The sequence below is a fragment of the Bombus impatiens genome, unplaced genomic scaffold (assembly GCF_000188095.3).
Source record: "Bombus impatiens unplaced genomic scaffold, BIMP_2.2 scf_1283, whole genome shotgun sequence".
Lineage (NCBI taxonomy): Eukaryota > Metazoa > Arthropoda > Insecta > Hymenoptera > Apidae > Bombus > Bombus impatiens.
Window position 1 is genome coordinate 91005 of NT_177702.1, and position 20223 is coordinate 111227.

Here is a 20223-nt window from a genome sequence, read left to right on the forward strand (position 1 = left end):
TTTTGTTGCAAAAATGTTCAAGCGAATTATTATTCAATTCTGAAAGGGAGAGTCCAATGCCAACGTTATATTTACGTTACATCAAATAAAATTTAATAAAAGTAACAGAATTGGGATAGAATACGAACCAGGGGACTAAATATCAGACTTGCTGCGACAGATGATTGTCAACGAATCCACAATTTTAGCTAACCAAAAATGGCCACCTGTAATAGTAATAAAAAAGAGAGGGATATAAAGATAGGGTACATGGGTCATATGTTACCGTGTAAGTGAAAGCGACATAGGGGACCCTTCTGTCCTTGTCTAATCAGCCATGCATACTGACGCCGCTCGTTGATCGGCGTTACAATTCCATATTTACTGTACGGATGTGCATGCGTTATTAGACAAGGATAGAAGGGGCCTCTATTCGCTAACGTTCGCTTTCGATTCTTATATCGCTTTTTCAGCTCGCTCACGCACTCTATCGTTAGATCTCTGTAATTGCAAAACGTAAGAGGTGCATTAACTTCGCTTGATTATTTTTTACTTAATTCGCGTGATTTCTTTTTTAATACCATAGATATCGTTGTTTTTTTTTTCTTTTTTTGGAAATAATTTCACGGGCAGGGGATTGAAATGTAAAAGTGGAGACAAAGATTGTAAATGTTCTTCGTCGATAGAATGAAGTCGATTAAAGTAAAAATAAATGTGAATGATAAATAGGACTATTGTATAATATATTTTTTTAGTTTTTTTTAATCTGAATTTAATAGATTTTAATATGTAGAATCCAAAAATACAATTGTTCAGTTTAGGAATCTAGCGGTTCAAGGATTATGCGTGTGTAAAACTGAGCATTTTTATCGTATTTTACAGGTTAGTATGACGCCATATTGCTTCTATTCGTAATTCGACTGATCCGCACAGATGAGCATTGAACTACTATCTTCGCTGAATATTCATTTATATAAGCGTAACCGGCAACCTTTAGCCAAAACTAATTCAGTACTCATGATTCAAAATCCCGTCGTAAAATGGCCGACATCCACGTGCATTCGTTAGAGCCAGTGACTCTACTCATTGAACGAATCGTGAATAAAAACCAACAGGGTGTCAAAGTTGAAGCTGTCAACGCTGAAATCGCTTAACTTTACATAGTTGTCATTTTTGAACTACGGGATTCCTAAAGTTTTAAAACTTACATTTTTCGATTCTACGCATAGAAAACCATTAAATAGAAATTAGGAAAGGTCACAATTTTGTGTCCGTTAAACCGAAGTTCAGCCTATACGTAAAAAGGGAAAATTAGCGAATTCTTTTAAATTTACGTACTGAACATGAGAATGGTAGATTAAATTTTGTAGTTGTAACATGCCAGGACACTGAGAATTTCATGTAAAAATGGTAATTTTTGAATATAGATAAATTAAATTGATAATTCTTCATAATTTGTCCATGAAGTTACAGTTATTATCTATCTCTGATATGTAAATATAATACGATTTAATGTTTTTAAAGTGTTAAAAAGTGAGTGATTGGAAGAGGAGAAAGAAATGCCCACTTCTGTGGAATCTCCATATATGTATATAAAATATATGTATCTCCATATATGTATCTCCATATATGTATATAAAACAATAATAACCAATAAATTTTATGATTATTTTATCAACGTTTACACTTTTTTAAAACATTCTTTTTCTAATTGACTAGACAGAGGAAGAGAGAGAGAGAGAGAGAGAGAGAGGGGGGGGAGAGTACCATATTTTCATAGATTTCGAAGAACTTTTACAATTAATAAAATTTGTTCTTGTAACTTGTGATAAATTGTTTGTCTTGTTAGTAACAGTTATATCATTATAAAGCGAAGAGTTTATTTTTCATTACGCTGTATCTAATGAAATGTAATCTTTGAAAACAAGTTTTAGCTAAATACGTATATCTCGATGGACTAATTACACAATCGTCAGTCGATGGCAATGTTCTTAGTAATTCGCAGCATTATAAAACAAACACAGCCGTTAAATATCAAGAATATACTTACAGAGATAAAACCGTTTTGGCGTAAAAATATGTCTCTATACGGATTAGGTAATGTCAACTCTTTTTCTTCGAATACTCAAAGTTCTATATGCGATAACGATGAAAACGCCAGTGTAAATTTACATGTTTGCGAGTTTTATAAAATTTATGAATCAAGTTCAGTCACCTTCGCAATTTTTTTCAACTCACGACCAGACTCACAAGTGCTTGAAATAAGTTTTACGAAAATGTTGTTTTATAAGATTTGTACGATACATATGGTATTTAATAGGTAATTCTAAGAAATTACATTCATCTTTTCAGTTTAATAAATCTAGGTAATCGTAAAACTTGGTGTAACTAAATTTCTTATTGAGAAGGTTTTTCCTTAAGTTTATAATTATATATCGTAACATTTTATAGTATGTTCTCTAGAAATCTATTATATATTATTAGCGTAACTACTAAATAATAATTACAATACGTTTTAACGATAAAATTAGTTAACAAATGTAATTAGCAATAATTTTTACAAATTACTATAGTGATTTTCTTAGGAATAAAACAGATTAATTTACGTACACATGATTGCTATCACACGTAACAATCAGATATTGGATACGTATTAATTAGAAATCAATCCAGCGATCAATAAGAAAGAAAGAAATTCTTATCATCAAACTACACCTACCTACAACTTCCGTCTACGATATTGCTCGATAGGAAAAACAGCCACTTGAAGTACATTGCGTCATGCGATCTGTGAATCTCTCTCGACGGAAGAACTTCGAAAAAGGTTTTCGAGAATTTAGGCTAGGACGATCGAAAGTTTGAACAGATAATTTATCATTCTGCAGTTTCTCTGCTCGATGAGCATGCATGGTGTCGATGATATTTGGTCGATCGAATAAACAGCGAGGCCGTTGACTCTTCATCGGCCATACTTCTCTCCGATCTAATCTTCAATCTCCGATCGAAACAGCACAATCTATCCAGCCATCATAGGAAACTTACGGGCCGGCTACAATCTACAATGTCACGAGCAAAGGTCTATCGAGCGAGTTCCAACCGTCGATAACGGCAACTAACAACAGGCTAATCTATCAAGGACGCTCGACAGTGAAAATTTGGCCTTGAAAAGGCAATACCGTTCACTGGAACCCTGACGGGTTTATTATATCCATAATGGAGTATCGTTGGCGGAATACGTGTACTACTTACGTCCATTCTTGTAGTACTAGACGCTAAGACTGTAAGACGCTGTTCGTGAATATTTAAAAATATTAGAAATGGAACCATTAAATTTCAATTACTGTCTTTTTAAAAGGTAATGTTTGTTAGGAATCACAGAAGAACTAGCTATTGCGAAGCAATAAAGCATCGATCAAGAGGTTTAAAAGTATGGAAATTATTTTTCGAGAGTTTCCATTCTTTTGTTTCAATTGGCATTTAGTAGAGCCGCTTTGATGGATTTTTAATGGAATTTGATAAACCTAACAAAGATACGAACAAAGGTATGTATTTATGGATTTAGTTTGAACTATAAGAAGATCGAAGTTTCTATAATATCGTATTAAGTGACATTATCGATGGTCAAAATTATTGGACTGTAATCGAGTAAAAGTTGATTACGTTGATTTCTAAGCTAAAATTATAAGATAAGATTTAGGGGAATCATTAGATTATTTGGGATGATTACTAGTTGACGTATTATATCGATCAGTTTTAGTAGTTTGACGCACTAAGCTAATTCTTCTTCTAGAAAATGTATCATGTTTCAATAAACAAAATTTTAGACATTCGAATAAAATGATTCAAAATATCTCCGCATTATAAAGAAATACGCGAAAACATCGATGAACAACTTTATCTTTTCCAGAGAAAGATGTTCAAATTTATCATCACGATTTTTTATATCATTTAAGCTACGAAGCCAGACTACACGATGAAGGCTGCCATGAAAGCGCACGTTTTACAAATCAAACTGGCGGAGCATTGACAAGCGTGACACCTATTTTACGAGCGCGGAGACAAGTGCGAGATGCCACCCCTTCATTTTCACGCACACCGAATCTGACCCTGGATCGTATCCCATTACCGCCGGAATCGGTCATCACTGACCCTCCTCCTTCTTCGATCGTACTCTTTCTCTTTTCTTCACCTTGTCGCTCTATCTCTCTCTTGCAGGCCGTTCGGCCGCAATACGCGTCGATCTCCTCGAAGCGGTTTGAGAGTGGAGGGGGGAGAGAGTTCGGGTTAGAAACGGAATCAGGAAGAGAGAGCGTTGCACCGCTCGAGAGGGTACACTGTACTAGTGAACCCGGTATGTGGTTGTCGCGAGTGGAGGTGCGCGTCCCCACCCCTAATTAGGGAGTACAGGGGAAGCAGAAGAGAAGCAGAAGAGAAGCAGAAGAGAAGTAGACGAGAAGCAGAAGGGAAGCAGAGAGAAAGAGAATACGAAGACAGGGGTGCTTCGGCGTCGAGAATGAGATGGGGATAACGAGGCGAAGGAAGGAGAACGAGGAAGGACGAAAGCAACACAAGAGTAACGGAGCTTCTACCCCTTCGCCCCACTCCCGCGTCTCCCCACCAATATACTCATTCACCACAGGCGGGGTATAAAACGGTGTTCCCCACCATCGCATCGATTCTCCCTCCTTCTGCTTGTGCGCTGTCGCCCCTCTAACCCTTTTAAAATTCATCCCTCCGTGCCGTGAAAACGCGTCGGCGAAACGTCGTCGTTACGCTTCCAACTGACGTCGTTTTCTACATACGTCGACGTGCTGACTTGAATGTACGACGTACGAGAACTGTGCAACGGTGGGGCAATCGGTAAGTGGAGGGGATCGAGTAGACAGGGTGGGGCAACGGTTGAATGGTGGGGGAACGCGAATGTACGCCGAGTGGGGTGAAGAAGCACGGGTGGTGGGAAGTAAACGCAAGCAGAGGAGAGCTCGACGACGGCAAGGAGAGGTCATTGACCCTAGCGGCAGGCTGCCGGCTGCTAGAGAGCTACGTCGCTCGCGCGCTGCCCTGGCCTCTCCTCGTCTGTTCCGCGTTTGTTCGTAACCTCGTGTGTGCTGTGCGCGCGTGACAGAGAGAGAAAGAGACCCGTACACTTCTGTCGTCTCTCTCTGCGGTCTCCTCTGTCTCTATCTATTACACACGTGTCTCTCTGCTTCGCTCCCTTGATCCGTCGTTCACACTGGCATATTCTGTCTCTTTCTTTTTCCAACTTGTCTCTCTCGCCACTCCGACCCGTCGTGTCCCTATACCGTGTACCTTCTCTCGCCTCTGTTCGTCGCCGCGATTCCGGCAGGGCGCAAGCAACGCGAGAAACAGAGAGAGAGTGTGCGCGCGTTTCCCTACGACGACGTTGCGTTACGAGCGAGAGATCGCGCCGACTGCGCGAAGAGAGCGCGTGTTCCGCGTTACACATGGCCGCTCCATACCTACTCTCTCTACCTACTCTGTTTTCTTCTTTCGTGCGTGTACCCCCGGTGAACAGCAGAGAGCACACGGTCTGTCGCACGCTCCTCGCGTCGTGGCTTGCTTTCCGGTGCCGCGAGAGAACGACTTATCGCGCGTCGTACGCCGCACGTTTTCGGCACCCGCGTTTCGTCCGATCGGTTTTCGTCCCCCGTTTGCTCGCAAAGAATTCTCTCCCTCGTTAGTGCCATACCACCCGTCCCCGTTATCGTCTCGCTTACTCGCTCCTTCTTCTTTCTTCTTCCCTCTTTGTCCCTCCGAGTCCTTGTTTCCATCTCTGTCATCCACTCGCCGCTTCTCTCTCTCCGCGTGTCTTTTTCCCCGGCTTTTCTGACCGCGCGCGTTCGTTCCCTTCTCCACGAGGGAGGAGAGACGTCTGTCGCGCTTCGAGGCTACACGCGTGCACGCGCGGAGAGTCGGCTTATCGCGGACGAGCGTACCCAACGCTTTCTACGGAGTTCTCTCTGCATCCTCCTATTGCGTGCTCGACTAGAGCAGCGCCTCGGCGACTGACGGCGACTGAAAATGGTGTGTCCACGTACGGGGACAGTATTCGCGGTGTCGTCGATATATTTTGGTGTCGGTGTCTCGTGTCTCGCGTCTTTCGTTTCGTCTCTGATGATCGTGTCTCGAGAGTAAATGATCGGTTAAAATCGTGAACGTGCATTTACCACGGGAATAGTCATTGTATCCCATACGTGAACATTGTTGGGTTAAGTCGATTTCCACCTCGTGACATTTCGATGTGACAGCCGGCAAGAATTACTCGATACTGAAGAAGAACAAACAGAAACAGAAGAAGAAGAAGAAGAAGAAGAAGAAGAAGAAGAGGAAGGAGAAGGTGGTGGAGAAAGAAAAAGAACGGAAAGGAACAGAAAGAGTAGGAGGTGGAGAAGGAGGAAGAGAGCCGCGAGTGCGACGACCGAGCCACAATAGTGTGCGTCGTTTGTTGTTTCGTTGGCCAGTTTTCGGTTTGCAGTTTGCGTTTTTCGTGAATCCACGCAATTTAAGCTCGTCAGCGTGTCAGCTCGAGAGAGAAGCGGCAAATCGGAGCACGAGTCACAGGAAGGGATATACATGCGGTGAACACTTCGAGTGGATACAATCACAGTAGAGAGTTATATATTAGCGCGAGTGTATGAGTATCGTCAGTGTAGTGCTAGTTTTTTTCTGCTACTTGTTTTCCTATAGTCCCTCGATGTAATAATACGCACGTATTCTTAAAAATAGTCTACTTCTCTGGCCGTCGTTGCGGAAGTCGCGGGTGGAGGGCCAGACCGAGAGGAACAGTGGAGAGGAACCCAGTGAATCACCTGTGGTGATATGCAGTAAACGGGAGAGGGGAAAACACGGAGAGACGATATATATTGATTATATATATATATATATATATATATATATATACACACACATTCATTATACATATATATATATATATACACACGCACACACACACATATATATATGTGTGTGTGCGTGCGTGTGTGTGTGTGTCTGTGTGTATACGTATAAAGCCTATATAGAGAACGCGCGAGGGACGAACGAGAAAATACATGCGTTTCGGATCGAAATGAAAGTAGAGAATAGACCGAAAGAAAAGATAAAGGAACAGGAAGAGAAATCTGTCACGTCGTGATCAGCCGGAGAGCGAGAGAGACTCCCGGATATATTCATCATGCATATACACGCATACACACGCATTACATATAAATAGATGCATATATACGTACGACGTTCGTCGCGATACGCATCCGTCGACGTGTTATTCAGTTCCGATCTTCATCTTCCTCGTCTCGTTCATTTTTATTTGTTTCATTTTTCATTCCTCCATTCTTCTTCGTTGAATTCCGAATTTCTATTCATCATTTGACATCGATCTCGATTCGTTTATCCCAGTGTCGATACATCGATCTCGCGCCACACACCTCGGACTCAAAGTACCCATAGTCAATCGGTAGATGAATACTCGATGACAAACGCAATTTCTCGCGAGATAGTCTATTGCTTCGTTGCTCATCGCGAATTTTTCGCGATATTTCATCCTCGATTCATCCCTTATTGAGAGCGTTACTCTCACTCTCTTTTTGCCTCTCTTTCTCTCTCTCTCTCTCTCTTTCTCTCTCGCAAGCGAGCGAGCGAGCGCGTTTCGGTCCATCACAACAACGCACGCTTCTTCGCCTCATCCGCTTCTTTCCAACAATAAGCCGATCTTTATTCCCTCATCAACGGTACACGTGTTTCATCCACTGCACGTGCGCGACCGTGCGCATTCGTTGTGTTGTTTCGAATAGCTCCTTATTCTTTCTCTCTCTTTCTTCGTTCTTTCTGCACACTTCTTCGCTTCTCTTGCCCGTGTTTCACCCTCTTTGCTCGAACAACTTACACTCTTTCGCTTCTTCTCCTCTCTTTCATTCTTGATCCAGTGACGTCGATTCGTCCCAGAAGATCATCGTTGCGAACCTCCTGTCTTGCCTTCGTCTCTCGTCGGCCTCGCAGTACCGGAATCTCCTGGGATCCCTACGAGATTTAAGTATCTCTAAGAACGATCGATTCCATGACGGCAGAAAGTTTTGGTTTAACCTTCGTTTAATTTTTGTTTCGTGGTATTCGAGTTGCAAACGCCTACCGTTTCCTCTTTTATACGCTTTGGGAACACATGCGGTGCGTGTTCGCGCCTTGAACGCACGTTCGAAATTCATAAGTGACACATCGAAGGAATCTCGTATTTGAGTTTCTAGCACCTTCGATCGAAAGAACGGGGAAAACACTCGTAACCGCCGTTGTTTTTCGATTCGTGCGCCGAACGCGATTTCTTTTTAGAAATATGTCTGCCACCGCCAAACGAAACGCGAAATAGTCCATAACGTGGGATTGTCGTCTTTAAGACTGGATTGGCGAAGATCTATCGAATCGTGATTGATAACCAGATCGAGCACTTTTATCGGGTAACGCGTGAATGATCAACGGATTAGATGCTCGGTATGTAACTGGTTCTTACTGAATTTTCCTCTGGCTGATTGACGAATGTGCCTAACGACAGTTTTAGATAGCTGCCGGACGTCTGTTTAGCTGTCTGACGCTGGCTATACCAAGTTGCTCAGATTCTTCGGGCTTCCTCAGTGGGGATTTATCGATTTCCACGACGAAAATAAAGTGGACTGTCTTTCGTAGTCGAACCGTGGTGAACCATTTCTTAAAATTTTATAGAAAGATATTAGCAACTTTGAAATTATAGAATACCTCACCTAAAAGCCGTGGTACCTAATCGACGAATTGTTTGATAATCGTTTCCTGACCATTTTGAAGAAATTCGACAAATCTTATCGGCTTAGATGGTCGTGTGTTTCAGAATTAAATTCTTCTGATCTAAATCGATTCTCTCCTCTTTCATGACAATCGGATATCGACCAAAGGTTCGACTCGAGTGGCTCGATCCAGAAAAACCCGAAGAACTTCCAAACGTACCGCTGCCGCTAAATATAAGCCACGGCGTTTCGTTATTTTAAGAAACATCATCGGGTCGTTCGGTGTATCAGGCAATTCTCTTCCCGTTTCAAAGGCGACGCGTTCGGGTGGAATCGCTGGATTAGAATAGCAGGTCGGACTAATAACTGTTTCTTCTTCTTCTTCTTTCCTTTCTCTTGATCTTGTTTCCGTGCGTCGATTTTCGCGTTCATGATCTTTTTTGATTCTGTAACACTTTGCGAACGGTGCCGCATATGCACGCGAAAGGACGCAGTACGCGTGCGTAATATTCGACACGCGCGTCACGACGCAACGCAGCCCGTTTCTGACCGAGACGCGGTTATAAATAAAACGCGCGTCGTGACCGCGGCACCGCATTACGCTCGGGCCTCTTTCGTGTCGGTATAACAACGTGTCAATGAAAATAGAGACAGCCTGTCTACCTCCGTGTGGAAATCGAGCTCGTTGCACGAATACGTACACCCCTTTCACATCGACGCGCCGCGACGTCGAAAAACATGTTTAGCGCATGATAGTGTCTAGAGTTTTGGTTCATAGGGAAATGAAGGAAATTAAACGGGACATGTTGGTTCTAGGTTAATTGACTATTTGGCAACCGATTTAGGATTATTATTATATAATTGAAACTACAGATGTTTGATAATAAAATTTTGATAATTTAAATTGATTTGATAAAAGGTAGAAGTGATAGAGCTACTGAAACAAGTTAATGTTTTATTCTAGTTAATGGTGAATTATATATATCATTATGACTTTGATTATCTGGATTGAATTTGAAACTTGAATTGGTTAACATTTTCAATATTTAAACAAACTATCAGAAAGTAATCATTGGTTTGATAATTAATTCAATATTTTCTTTTAGTACTCTTATCATGATTCGCTGCAAACGTATTTTTAAACGTTCAAATTTCACTTGAAATTTTGGGCCCGTAATAATGTAATGTAAAGTTTCAAAAGTCCATCAACGATCGAATATCGAACGTCAATTCTTTTCCTATTGTTCAACGAAACATACGGTTTGTAATTGCGCTAATCAGATCGATCGCTCGGTAATCGCGTTAAGTGCGACATCGTAAGCGCTTTAATTATTGGAATTTCCTAGCGTGTGAATTTTGACTATGCAACATATCGTTAACCAGTTCGATCGCCTGTTTCAAGTTTTGCACACATATACCAAGTGACTTAAGAAGATAAAACTCGTCAATTTGTTTATATTATCTTTCAATCGTTTACACATTTTATTCTCTATTTGAATTGATCTCGTACTTGGTACTTAAAAATCATCAGTTACATGATTTATCAATGCTTAAAGTGGAAACTATACAATATTTTAAAAGTAGGTAGATTTTATCAATGACTCATAGTGTCTGATTCATAGTAATATTTGCGAGTTATATTAAAGAACAAAATGTTGAACGATAAAACAGATCTCGTTTTATTTTTACCCATTTATACGCTTTGTTAATTCTCTGTTTCCTAAATTTTCCATAATTTCCTGAAATTTTGGGTTGACTTTTGTCTATATACACTTACTCAAAGATTTCCAACAAATAGAACAAACGGACTCGAGCTTTGCAGTCAGATATATATACTTGCTCACCTAACGGCGATTAACCGAATTGATCTCGTTATCTAGCAATAATTCGAGGCTGTCGTGCACGGTTGGCGGTCTTGTCTCGCGCTACACCGACTGTACCCGATAACGAGTCAATTATCGATCGAACCTTATCGTAACCAAAGCTCGCTGATACTCGATGAGTATGCCGAAGAATGTATAGCTGCCGTTAATTTTCAGATTTCCAAGCAGATACAAATTCATCTATACGAGATTCTTTTACGAAATTTTATCATCTCAGAAAAGTTAATTTCTATTAACATTCTAACGTATCTTTTAAAGAATCATATTGATTTCGATGATAGCCCTTAAAAAGGATCCGACAAATCGATAGGAAGGGGTTTGTATCGTATAGAATTTCTTTTTCAAACCTCATTGGATTTTTCATAGGTCGTTGTGCGTTCGCATAGATCCTCGCATATTCCGACTGCGACAAATTCGTTCGGTTAATTGATTGGAACGATCATCGCGATCGATCGCGGCTGGTGTTCGCTTAGGAGAGGAGATCTCGCGCACCCCCTTTGCCCTTTCCGTGTCGTAGGACGTTGGTGCGGGACGTTGCCGCGGGACGTTGGCGCCGGACGTTGCCGCGGGTTGCCGCGGGACGTTGCCGCGGGACGTTGCCGCGGGACGTTGCCGCGGGACGTTGCCGCGGGACGTTGCCGCGGGACGTTGCCGCGGGACGTTGCCGCGGGACGTTGCCGCGGGACGTTGCCGCGGGACGTTGCCGCGGGACGTTGCCGCGGGACGTTGCCGCGGGACGTTGCCGCGGGACGTTGCCGCGGGACGTTGCCGCGGGACGTTGCCGCGGGACGTTGCCGCGGGACGTTGCCGCGGGACGTTGCCGCGGGACGTTGCCGCGGGACGTTGCCGCGGGACGTTGCCGCGGGACGTTGCCGCGGGACGTTGCCGCGGGACGTTGCCGCGGGACGTTGCCGCGGGACGTTGCCGCGGGACGTTGCCGCGGGACGTTGCCGCGGGACGTTGCCGCGGGACGTTGCCGCGGGACGTTGCCGCGGGACGTTGCCGCGGGACGTTGCCGCGGGACGTTGCCGCGGGACGTTGCCGCGGGACGTTGCCGCGGGACGTTGCCGCGGGACGTTGCCGCGGGACGTTGCCGCGGGACGTTGCCGCGGGACGTTGCCGCGGGACGTTGCCGCGGGACGTTGCCGCGGGACGTTGCCGCGGGACGTTGCCGCGGGACGTTGCCGCGGGACGTTGCCGCGGGACGTTGCCGCGGGACGTTGCCGCGGGACGTTGCCGCGGGACGTTGCCGCGGGACGTTGCCGCGGGACGTTGCCGCGGGACGTTGCCGCGGGACGTTGCCGCGGTTCGTTGCCGCGGTTCGTTGCCACCGCGAATATCAGGCCAGCTGTCTATGCTTTTATTATAAAACAGGCCCGTTGGCGAATGGTGCACGCGACTGAGCCACGCGTAAATCGGAATTCCAAATTACAAGAGGGAAAGCATTGGAACGATGTCACCAGAAAATTACTATCGAATAATTTCAGTTTTTATACTGCATAATTTGTTTCTCCAGCTATTCGCCAGAGATCATGTCAGTTTTAGAAGAGAAAGGAAATTTAGTATCGTTTTTCGCGATCAAAGAGAATTTTATATAATAGTCTAATGAATTATTAAATACAATAAGCTGTACGCAAGGCAAATCGTAGCCAGCAGTAAAAGTAAAAAACAAATAAAATTTCAAACGAAGGAAAATTTATTTCTGCAGCTTTTTTGTCCCTTAAAATGTCGATTGTGACCAACGAAATGCAAAGTATCGAGTAGATACCACTAGTCATCGTGACAGAGTAAATCGTTGAAAAGGCTCACGTTCGCGTCGCTTTCGCCGTCAAGGGACACGTGCCATGAGCCATTTTACTTCCCTGCAGCGAACGTAAACGAGGAAGAATCGTGCACGGTTCCAGCAGTTGCAGCATAAGTTCTTGGAACAAATAATCGGCAAACTCGTCGCGTAAACGTACGCACGAGAATAGTAGCTCGGTGGCCGAAGACGGCAGGCTTGATGTTGAACTGTGATGACCGCGAATCGCTGGCGGAAAGTACTCGAAAGCGTCGTGATTCTGTCGTGTGTTGGCGTGCCGGTGCACAAACCGGACTGATAGCAGTAATCGAAGAAAGACGATCGAGAAGAAGAAACAGTTTCGCTAGACAGTTGTCCATTGTCTTGAGTTTTTATCTCGTGAGCTGCCTCGTCGCAAACAGCACGCACTTTCCAGCCGAATCATTAACCCACAGAGAGGTATGAAGCGCAAGCTGGAAGATAGTTAACGATCGTGCAATGATGTCGAGCGTTGATTCACAGCGCAGGATCGTTTGTTTCCTGTAGAAGTAGAACAATGGATCACGAGGATCGAACTCAAGTTCGTTGACGTGGTCGACCGATCGAAAGAATCCGGTAAATGGACCAACAACAGCCTGGCGGTCAACGCTAATAGAGAAGAGTGGACGATAACCGATATGTAACAGAGCGACGCTCCTGCAGAACCAGTCGAACGACTCGGTGGTATCGGAACCCCGCAGCCAGGTTCCAACAAGGTGTGAAGCACGTATCGTTCACGTACACGTATATATCGAAAGTCAATCCGGGAGTTCGTTAGCGCGAAGTAAAGCGACTAGCTGGGCGGGGAATACCAACAGGAAGAGGTGAGCACACCCGGAGAGTGAGCGGTCTATGACGTTACCGGTGACTGTCTACGTCACGTTAACGGTAACGGTAATCCTCGTACACAACACGCACGCGACCTAGTCGCAACGCAGCAGCGCGGAATAAAGCAAGTGGAGAGTGGCTAGCGAGCGAGCGCCTCGAGCAATTTAAAAGTGAAACTGTGACGATCCACCGGCACTCCAGCGCGGCGTTTCTCCTTTCTCCTATTTGCTCCGTCCCTATTTCTCACTGTCTGCTTCATCTTCCGTTCCTTTCTCATCTTCCGTTCTTTGACCAACGCGCGACTATCTTTCTTTTCTCCGCTTCTCTCTCTCTCTCTCTCTCTCTCTCTCTCTCTCACTTGTATTCCTCGTCGTTTCGCCGCCCGTTTCTGTGTTCCTCTTCTCTTCGTGTCTCGGCCCCCTTCCCGTCCGCCCCTGGTCGTCTTATGATTGTGATACGGAAGGGAACGCGCGGCGCGCAGTGAAAGTGATCGACATTACGATTTTCCTGGCTAGCGAACCCCCTGGGCTTGGCTTACTCGACGACAGGTCCGATACTACAAGGCAGATAATCCGTGACGGAGAATGACACGCAGGTGCGACGAGTTGGGGAGTAGCTGAAGGCGGCCGCGATCGCGACCGGCCCGGTGTCGTCCACGCTCCTACTTCCGGAACACCGCACAGTTGGGGAAAAGAGGCTACGCTAACACCTGCCGCTCACGTTGATGGCCGATCATCGACGAGCCAAAAATGTAAGTTGCACCATGTACGCCATATGCCGTTAATATTGATTCTCGGTATCGATCCCTTCGATTTTTCAGAACGTTCTCGATCAATCGAGTAAAAAAATTGGTACCCTGCATCAGAAGCAATCAGGCGTTTGTGGGATCGATCGTCGTTTTTTATTAACTCTCTGTAATGCCTTCCGAGTTACAGATTACTTACATACATAGCTATATGTCTACGTTCTTTGAAACTTTTTATTTGTCTATTATTGTGTTATTTCGTATATTGTTAGGAATTGGGACAATCATTAATAGGAACAATTTATCAGTACGTATTGGTAACTTTATCAGATTTCGTTAGCAATACTAGTTGGACTGTTACGTCAAAAGTTATATGATCTATCTGTCGATATTATTCTATGGATTATGTATGGATTAGATTATCTGGTAAATCATAGTCTAACAAAATCTACAAACACATAATTTCCAAATATCCAGAGTAAAACGCTTTAATATATTTGAAACTTAACAGGGATTGATACGTGTAAAAATTCGTTCGTTCGATACCGACAATATCATTATCTGAGAAACGCGAAGAAAGAGTGTTCGCGAGTCTAATGTACCGTTGCTAGTCACAGAATGGAACTTTACTCTTGCGGTAGAAAGGAAAGGAAACAGATAGAAACGACCTCTAAGCTTGCGGATCGAGTTTCACTGCTTCACTGTCTCTTACCGCGACTCGTTCTCATTTTCGCGTGCTCGAGAGCGTTTCCCTTCCTCCGTGAAAGAAAAGGAATCCGCGATTTACTCTACGTGAAGTCATTGTCTGCGCGCGAGTAGATTCCTCCGGCAATTTGTTCTCATCGACTACCGCTAGTTTCATTCACGGCATATTAAAATACACATTCTAGGATTTCTGATAAATATATCTACGAGTCAGCAGAGATAATTTTATACATTGGGAAGGTCTTAACATTCTTCTTAAGATCTTAACCTGTATCTTTTCAATTTTATACAGTTTACTCCGGTCCTTGATACATAATTTTATAGAAAGTTTAACGTGCGGATTGTGAACGCCTTAACGAACTAATTTAGTTCGGAGTAATAATTATAATTATTATTACTAATAATTATTATTGACCAATAATAACTATTATTGACTAATAATAATTATTCGTAAGTAATCAAAAAATTAGTAGCATTTATTCAAAAAATTGAATAATCGCGTATTCGACCCGAAATAACTCTCAAGTGCTGCAATCTATAAATTTTGATGTGCACGCATCGGAATTCGAAAATGTAGGCCGACGAGGGAAAACGAAATTCCACTCGTCCGAAATTCGGCTGATCCCCTCCGAAATCCGGTGCAACGAGTACAAAAGCGAGTGGACTTGACCGGATTGGAAGGTAAAATATATGCTTGGCCGAAATTCTTCGGTAAAACGTCGCAGACATTCGTCTGGTTACATTTCTATGCGACTCCCGTTTCGTTTCGAAAAGGGCGTCGCGCGCGAAATGGAACGAAAGGATGTCGCGAAGTGGAATGTTCATCAAGCGTTATTCATTTTCCAAGCAAAATGACAGCTCTGCTTCTCAGGCAGAGAGGATTTTCTTTTTGCAAGACTATACATTACATTCAAATGTTTTCATTTAACTTCACAGATGTTCCAAATTCCGTATCAAATTATGAATCTATTTTCATTTGTTAGTTCCAACCGAATATCTGAAACTCAATGGACTACCCAGTGATTAGTATTAACCACTTCCTTTTAAATTGCTTGAGAAAATACTTCAGGCGTAAATGCTTTGGACTAGAATGATCACTTTCTTCTTCCAAAAGAGAGGGTTATGGGGAGAGAAATTCTCAAAAAAGGAAAAGAATTACGAGAAGAGAAATTCCGTGAAAGAGAGAGGATGGTGAGAAGGGAAGGAAGGAGAGAAAGAAACGATGATATCAATAGGGAAAGAGAGATTGCGTATCGAGTGGAAACGTTCGTTGCACCGGAAGGGTGAGCGCTGGTTAATTTTGTATCGACAGAAACCTATGGTTTGAGCCCGCAGAAATGCCTATGCCTATGTAGGTTAATTCGCGCTCGATGGGAATCGACCTACGGAGGAATCGCAACATGGGTCAGGTTAACGAATGGGGTAGGTTAGGAACGTGCGAATCTCGGTGCACGTGGCGCGCCATATCCGTACCTGTCCCGTTTTTCTCTCTTCGTCTCTCTTTCTTTCGTTTTCTTTTCCCCATACACTTCACTCTTTTTCACCTTATAGGCAAAAACGATCAATTATTCTATTAATAAAACAAGGAATACTTTCATCCCATAATTTAAATATTTCTTTACTGATTGAGTATATTTTATACATTAAATATTTTATGCACTAACACTTAAAATTAATGTGAAAATATACATACTTGTGAAATATAAATATGGCAAGCAAATAAAAAGTCACGGGAATTTGGAAACATTTTTTTAACAATCTATAAATAAAGCACGTACGTACAGTTCTATGTATTTTATAGTTCTACATATATGCAAGATCAGCTACGATATTCCTGCTCTCTTTAAAAACTAAGAAATATAATTATTAATTTTCAAGTGAAAAATACGCGTATATAACCGCATATCATGAATCAGAAAAGGCGATCTCAAATGAATATTAATCTAAAATATTAACAATTCTAATTTATCTGGAAAAGATATTTTTAATTCTTTAATAAATCCTCTGGTATTTTAATGTTGCCAAAATATACATTTCATGATCATGATCAACGGTCAATGGTATCTCCCATTTTTAGCTATTACACTTCACTTGCTATAGCAAACATTTATCTGTAAACCTGCGTTTAGCATAAAATAAATGTGTTTTTTCTCGTAGACAGATTGCAAACTTCTCCTTAATTTTTCTTCGAATATTTCTAATATAAAAATTCAAATTTTCGCAAGAAAAATGAAATACTTTTTCGGCAACTATAGACGCATCGGTGAATTAAATTCTGTTGAGAGAATTGGTGACCATTAGAAATTCAAGTTTCTACTAAATAAATCGATTAAAACATTTAAATTATATATATATATATATATATATATATATGTATATAGTGTACATAATAACATTTAAATTGTTCCCACGAAACATTCGTTTTCATATATCCGTAAAATTATTCACGCTTGTCCATGAACGTATGTTAATAATTTTAATTACCGGGAAATACTAGAAATAGTTTGCGAACGCACTCGAATCGAACGGATAAAATTATTTCGATCAATGAAAAGGATTCCATCGCCTTTGAAATCTAGTTTAATTTTCACTGAATTCGCGTGTTCGTCATTTCCACCAGCGGAATGATATTTCTTTTGCCTTGAAACTGTACGAAGAATAAAGAAAATATAAATTTTCGATATTTAAGCCATGTTCATTTTAAATAGTGCTAAAATAACGTTAAACTCACATTTTAAAACTAAATTTAAACTCCAAGTTATGCTGAAACATCTAGTGTCTGAATTAATTCCTTCATCGATTACCATTGTTGCCAAAAAATATTTCGCTTATTTTATAATCTTAGTAGCATTTATAGTAAAAACAAAAGTAAAGTTTAAGTAAATTTCAATAACAGTTAACCAGCTGCAGAGTATAATTCACAATTTACAGTCTCAAGGTATTCTTTCAATTACTTTACTTAAATCCGAAGTCCCATGCCTTACATTCAATAAAAACGTTAAATTCCAAGAGAGCGAGTTTCAAAATCCACTACGTCGAACGATATAGCACGAACCCACTCGACAACTGACTTTAAAAAACCATTTTACAATCTAAACGCCCCGAAACGTCTCCTATTTTATTCACCTCCAACTCAAGAAAACACTCATGGTTGTAAAAAGCGCCACGATAGAGTTAACTCGTGGTTATGTTCATTCGCGATATTTTGTGATTGTAATGTTTACAGGCCATTAGTACGGACCGTTCTTGTCTTTGATATCGACTAATATTGGAATGTGTTTCTCCACGTTTGTTCGTCGGTGAATGGTAACAGCGAGGACCATTTATCTCGTTTCCGGTCTCACCACGAGTATTTCAGTATACTAAACAGATGCATCCCGCATATCTTTATCATAATTGTCCTCCGTCACGACGATCGACAATGACCACGGGTCAGAATGCAAGAGCAGTGAAAAGTTGAGGCAACATCTCGCGGTTTGAATGCTTAAAGATTCGCTGAATGCAAGCGTTGAATTTGACGTCATGGGATATGTGAAGCTTGTACCAGAAGAAGAGTTAGACGACTTACAATTACGAAGTAGGAATGGATAAAGATAGATAGATGGAATTAATTAACCTCGTAGGATCAGAATTTTGTTTCCTTGAATCGATCCGGACAACGTGTTTGAATTCGATTAAATCTTATAGAGATAGCTGAAGGTACAGAGTACTATAAGAATCATTTGTGTGGAGATCGGTGATTTTGTACGATACATTTCAAGATTACGTAATTTCACATCGTGTTTGTGATATAAATACAACGGTAAACGTGGTTGATAGCGTAGTTACCTCGGTATTTTAACTAGAAGATAAAGATATGTACTTGAACGTAAATTCTGAATAACTTCCGAAAAGCCAACTAAATCGTGATAAATCGCAACTAAAAATTAACGACAAATTACTTTCTTTTGACAAATTCTTACGACAGAGCTTCTTTTTACGCCCGTTTCTCTTTGGATTCTCTTCACAATAGCGACCCGAAAGCTACAGTCACGCGTATTTTTAATAAACGTGTTTTTTCCCACATTGTTTCATTGGGCTATCGATAGAAACTGTCAAATTGTTGGGCGTCACCGTATTTCATACACATACAACAGCTACGGCCAGTTTGTATACAACTTCCTTAGCTCGCGTTGTTCATTGTGACAACAATTAGTTCGGGTGGCTTGTGCTTTCATTCGTCAGCCAATGGAATAGATTTCTTTCGGTTATTTCACTGGGAACTTCAGAACAGACATATCGCAACGATTATTCGACCCCTTTTTTAGCGTTTCCGCTTTTTTCTTTCTTTTCATGCATGATTATTTGATAATATACCTGGTCGTACTCGTAATGATTCATACGCGCGACAGCGATATTTCCTTCGATAGTTGGTCGGCTACCCAACTTGATTTACAATCTCATTGTATTTGTCACGGACCACGGCTACATCTGTCTCGCTCGTGCATGCAAGGTGTTCCGGATGTGTTGGCTCATAGAGGCATCTTCTACTCGTGTATTTCGTCAGAGAAAAATGGAATGAGCCGAAGATGTAATCGAAAGGTTGTCCTTGACATGCATGATGAGTTATTATGTGTCTACATAGGTTCTCTAAGGTTTTATTAATCGTTTGTAACTTGTAAGTTATATGCTTATGCGACTATAATTTTTATATATTGCTTACTGACCACTATAGCCTCTTAATAAATTAGTACAACTCTACATCGATAAATAATCTGTTTGTAATTTATAGTAACTACTTATTACAGTAGTCTATGGATTTCAAATTAAGGTAAAGATCGTAATCAATTTTTCGTGCAATATGTACTTGTGGGGAGTTAAATCTTTCCATTAAATTATATTAACAAATGTATTATTCATCTATTAATGCGTTAAGGAAGAAAAGATATTGACATACATAAGCAATTAACTGAAACGTTCACATGGAACAGAATCCCGCAGCAACGATGATGCAACCAAAAATTGAAGCGAAAGATGTCGAAGTCGATCGATCGATGGAACGAATGAACGAACGATTGTGCAGCGGACGATTGTCGAGAATAGGACATCCATAGCCATAGTCACGACGCTTGCACGACTATCGAAATAAGTAACGATACTTCGTGAGCTGTGCCCTATCCATCGAACACGAACCGACCGTTCGTCCGTCCCGCATTCCCCTTGTCGATCCATTGAGCGTACTATACTGTGCTAAACTGCCTTTGAAATTCCATCATCGAAAACAGTGAGCCCTCTGCTACGGTGAAATTGCCAGATTCCCCGTCATAAAACCGATACGTCTACCGGTCGTTCGTCAATGTGCGTCGAGGAGAACAGGCTCGAAACCAACACGTCTGGATTACGTTTTCACGTCGACGCGAGGGATCGTTTTTCTAGGCCCGCGTGCGTGAGCCTGCAATGGAAAAAGACCGCCCTTCTGCCTCCTTCACCCCTGTGTCGCGGCGCGGCATGCGGCATGCACAC

The 20223-nt window shown here is 42.0% G+C and overlaps 1 protein-coding gene across 1 annotated transcript in view; it reads left to right on the forward strand.

Moving 5' to 3' along the window:
• Positions 1-11870: 11870 nt before the first annotated feature.
• Positions 11871-20223, forward strand: part of LOC100741042 (hormone receptor 4-like) — a 151350-nt gene continuing 142997 nt past the window's right edge. The window contains exon 1 of the mRNA XM_033323897.1: positions 11871-14022. The gene's annotated coding sequence lies outside the window, so the exon portion shown is untranslated. The remainder of the gene's footprint in view (positions 14023-20223) is intronic.